This window comes from Anopheles coluzzii (genome assembly GCF_943734685.1).
Source record: "Anopheles coluzzii chromosome X unlocalized genomic scaffold, AcolN3 X_unloc_8, whole genome shotgun sequence".
Taxonomy (NCBI): Eukaryota; Metazoa; Arthropoda; class Insecta; order Diptera; family Culicidae; genus Anopheles; species Anopheles coluzzii.
Window position 1 is genome coordinate 97,501 of NW_026054513.1, and position 5,000 is coordinate 102,500.

A 5,000-nucleotide genomic window follows, 5' to 3' on the forward strand; every position below is an offset into this window, starting at 1 on the left:
TCCCTAGTAAACCTTGTATGGTAAACATACCCAAGCGTGTCCGTAAGCACGCAACGATAGTCACGAACGAGCACATACCTAGGGAAAGTACTCTACGTACTAGGACTTCTGTCCAAGAATGGTGTCCGCGACGGTCGGGCACTGTGACGCAATTACCAAATCCTAGAATCGTACAAGCAGTGTGTACAAACATAAACATTAACGCGTTCGCTCGGGCTGCGCCGTCCGTGTTGAACACAAATGCGGGTGATTATATGAGTGGATGGACAAAAACATGCGTGGCGAAGACAATTTTCTGCACGATGTGCACATAGCTCATTTCGTCGTCCCGGGCGAATGGAAAAACACAAAAATCTCGAGTATCTTTCTAGGTTTCTGTTATAAAAGGGCAGGCCAAAAGGTGACCGGTTGAGATGAGCATTTTAAGCATGCAAGCACTTAATTGCAACTTTTCCTACAAAAACTAGGTACGTACACGTAGATTGTATCAACATGGACATCCATGATTGCGTACGCCCGGGCTGCGCCCTCCGTGTTGTACTTTCCCTGATTGGTACACAATTTTGGTGCAAGTGTACCAACATCGACATCTATGAACGCGTACGCTCGAGCTGCACCCTCCGTCTTGTACTTTCCCTGATCGGTACACAGTTTTGGTGCACGGCTATCCCGAAAGGCAACTTGTACCAACATCGACATCCATGAACGCGTACGTAGCGTACTTTCCCTGATCGGTACACAATGTTGGTGCACGGCATAGGAAATGGGCTTAAAATGGTCAAACTCAATCCATTTCCACTAAAGATAGTCAATAACAGCTGTGCCGATGAAGTAGGGCACGATGCAAGTCAATGTTATTTAATGAATTACATGTTCACCATACATTTCAGTACAAAATTGCTCGGTCAGACCTACAAAGTGCTATATCTCGAATACTAAACGTCGCAGATGGGTGTCGTAGAACAATTTTAAGTTCGTCTAACGATTCTACATCCGATTCTGGATAGTGGTTTTTCGACCACTTTTCAACATTTTGTGACACCCCGAACCTAGGGGCAGCTCCCTAGCTTTTTTCAAAAATGTGCACCGAACGGGCCAGAGAGCTCGAGTAGTCGAAAATTTTTTTTTTTGCTAAAACCCCTCAAAACGTGTCAGGAACGCACCCTAGATGATGAAAAGTGCAACCAGAACGTCAATCGACAACATGCCCGGGGGTACAAATTTGCTCTACGCGTCCCTAGGTAGGGTACTTTTTCATACAAACATCAAAGTGTACGGTGCACACAGTGCGCGGAACAAAAATTGCTCGGTCAGACCTAGGACGGGCCATATCTCGAATACTAAACGTCGCAGATGGGTGTCGTAGAACAATTTTAAGTTCGTCTAACGATTCTACATCCGATTCTGGATAGTGGTTTTTCGACCACTTTTCAACATTTTGTGACACCCCGAACCTAGGGGCAGCTCCCTAGCTTTTTTCAAAAATGTGCACCGAACGGGCCAGAGAGCTCGAGTAGTCGAAAATTTTTTTTTTGCTAAAACCCCTCAAAACGTGTCAGGAACGCACCCTAGATGATGAAAAGTGCAACCAGAACGTCAATCGACAACATGCCCGGGGGTACAGTATCGGACAGAAAGATAGGGCATTGGGTTTTTAACGCACCGTGCACCCGTTGGGCCAAGTTTATGTGTGGTTTGTATGTGTTTGTGTTTGTGTGTGTGTGTGTATGTGTGTGTATGTGTGTGTGTGTATGTGTGTGTGCATGTGTGTGTGTGTGTGGATGTATGTTTGAATGTGTATTGATGTGTGTGTTTGTTTCACAAGTAGGTCGTTTCGGATAGATTTGTAAGTAGCTTTTTTGTGTGTTGGGTTAGGTTTTTGGTGTGATAAGCAGGACCACCGCCCTCGCGATCAGTGTGTTTTCGATGTATTAACAATGTTACGGTCTTCTTTCGCCGTGGTCTTCTGAGGACGACCGGTTGACTTGCGCGTTTCGGTTGTCCAAGCGCGTTTCAGTTGTCTAAGCACGTTTCGGTTGTCCGAAGCGCGTTTGCCACAAAAGTGCGCGATCGTTCCATTACGAACTCGATCCTTTTGCGCTTAATGCCAGCAGCAGCCATTCGCTTTTACATATGGCGCTGATAATCGGTACAACGTTTACCTCGACCCATTGTTACTAACATTGCTTGCTTGGACCGTCAAGAACGCGCTGGTTAAAAACTTGGACACGGCTGATCCCGTGCTCTGCCTGCGTTCTACTTCTATACGCGATGAATTACATCGTTGTCGAGCAGCGAAAACATCGCATGGATAAAAACTATCAACGAGTACGCGAGTAAGCGTCTTCCCTTCAAAATCGAGAACAGAATACTGCCGCGCTCATGAAACAAAACGCCCATTGAAAAGAACAACTGCGCGCCAGCTCAATGCACGCACAAAGTTTACCATTCGCACACAACGTGCAACGCAGAGATGCACGAAGGCCTTTCAATGGCGTGCACTGGAGAAACACCTGTGAGAGAATGCCGAGTTCATTGCTATTGTGCGTGTGTCCATTTCGCACCGGTGTCGCATTCACATTCATGAAACAGCACACCTGCGTTTTCGTCCGAGGAACAAGGGCTGCTGTCGATGCAAACTTTAGTTTTTATCCAAGTGTAAACGCACAATGTTTCACATGATAACACACATAATAAGAATAATTTCAACGCAATATGACATCATGGCAAGCTATGTTTTTCAGACACAAACCCGCGCACTTGCAAATACACATTAAAAAGCACACTCACTTTCTACTACTACACACACACACATGCACACACACACACACACACACAAAAACACACACACACACACACACACACACACACTCACACACACACACACACATACACACATACACACACACAAACACGAGTAACGTGGCAAAACAAGTGCACGGTGCATTGAAAAAAAGGGTCCTATCTTAATGTCCGATACTGTACAAATTTGCTCTACGCGTCCCTAGGTAGGGTACTTTTTCATACAAACATCAAAGTGTACGGTGCACAAAGTGCGCGGAACAAAAATTGCTCGGTCAGACCTAGGACGGGCCATATCTCGAATACTAAACGTCGCAGATGGGTGTCGTAGAACAATTTTAAGTTCGTCTAACGATTCTACATCCGATTCTGGATAGTGGTTTTTCGACCACTTTTCAACATTTTGTGACACCCCGAACCTAGGGGCAGCTCCCTAGCTTTTTTCAAAAATGTGCACCGAACGGGCCAGAGAGCTCGAGTAGTCGAAAAATTTTTTTTTGCTAAAACCCCTCAAAACGTGTCAGGAACGCACCCTAGATGATGAAAAGTGAAACCAGAACGTGAAACGACAACTTTGTTGGGGGTACCCTTTTTACTCTACGGGCCACTAGCTTAGGCGCGCCAACAGCGCTTTCCTCTCGGGTTCCCATTTTTTGCCCTCCTGGGATTATGATCATTTACTCATTGCCTACTATGGGGAAGGTACCTTGCTCCGAGGTCAAAAATGAAGATTTCACCAAATCGTAGTTTTAACCTCTATTTAGTCGTAGGAGCATGGTTTGCAGTGTCCGTGGGTCATATAAGCCCCCGTTTGGGTCATACGTCCCCTCCCCGATGAAAATCGTCATATGACTATAGGCCGAACTTATGAAGCAAAAGTGGTGTCTGGTGGGTTCTGCCGATGATCTTAACCTATGATTTTGAGTTTCCACTCTTTCAAAACGTTTCCTGGAGCAGTACATCACGGGTCTACGGACCCAAAGACTTCGTTGCGATGGTTTCAAGCATAAAAGTTGTAACAGTTAAGGGTTTTTAATACGCGTATATTAAATCATTGCTTGAAACTAAGCTTCGTTGTCTTTAAACTCTGCAAGACCAATCGAACTTCTTAGGGAAACTCGAAGCATTCACGCTAAGCTGGTGGTGCAGGGCACATAGCGTGATGAAACCGGGTTTCCCTAACCAATGTGGCATATTTTTTCCCTGAGAGTGAAGCTCAGACCCACGTAGGGGAGAGCGAAGTGGAACTTTAATGTTCAATGCAGCAAATGTTCGCCATGCGGATAAACAAGTTGGAATAGTTCAATGTAGTGTAATGCAAACACGAATCGCAAATAACGATACGGGACCCAGAAGCAATTCTGCGGATCCCTCGGGGAGTGGTGAGTTGATATAAATTAGAGGTGAAAGTCCAAGTTGTTCGAGCTCCGGCTCGGCAGCCGATACGAGGTTCCTGTTGAGCTTGTTTGTACATCGCGCAGAGGCGCCGTTCGGTTCTAGCAATGATTCCCGCCACCATGTTCCATGCGTGCAGAGATCCGTTAGAGCTCGTTCAATGTGTCCCGCCGTGATTACGAAAAAGTCCAACAGTTGACTTAGTTGGGTGTGCGTCAAGTAATCGCGCAGAGATGCCGATCGGTTCCTAGCAATGTTTCCCGTCACAAGGTGGTATTGGCACCTGTGCAGAGTGGCCGTTAGCAATGTCTCCCGTATCACGGTGGTGTACCATCACTAGTGCAGAGTGACCGCTAGCAATGTCTCCCGTCACAAGGTGGTAGCCCAGAAGTGCAGAGAAGCCGCTGTAGCAAAGTCTCCCGTATCACGTTGGAGTTCTTCCACTAGTGCAGAGAGATCGCTGAACCGTTCAATGTGTCCCGTCGTGGTGTGCTTGTACCGAGCACGTAGGATACACCTTGCTTTGTTGGTTTGGGATAGGAGTGGTCGCGCAACTGCCTCCACGCCGCAGAGTGCCAGTTCGGATTGAAGGTCAACTTTAGCCGTTCAATGCATCAGTCGGTGGGTGTTCAGATGGCATCACAACTTCCCCTAGGTGCTCAAGTTGGCTGGGTTGTAAAACATGTACACATGCGCAGAGTATCGTGCGTACTAGCAAAGTCTCCCGTCACGGTGGTTACGAATGAGTTCCATGCAGTGCAGAGCGATCGTTAGTGCGTGCAATGTACCAGTCGATGTGTCGT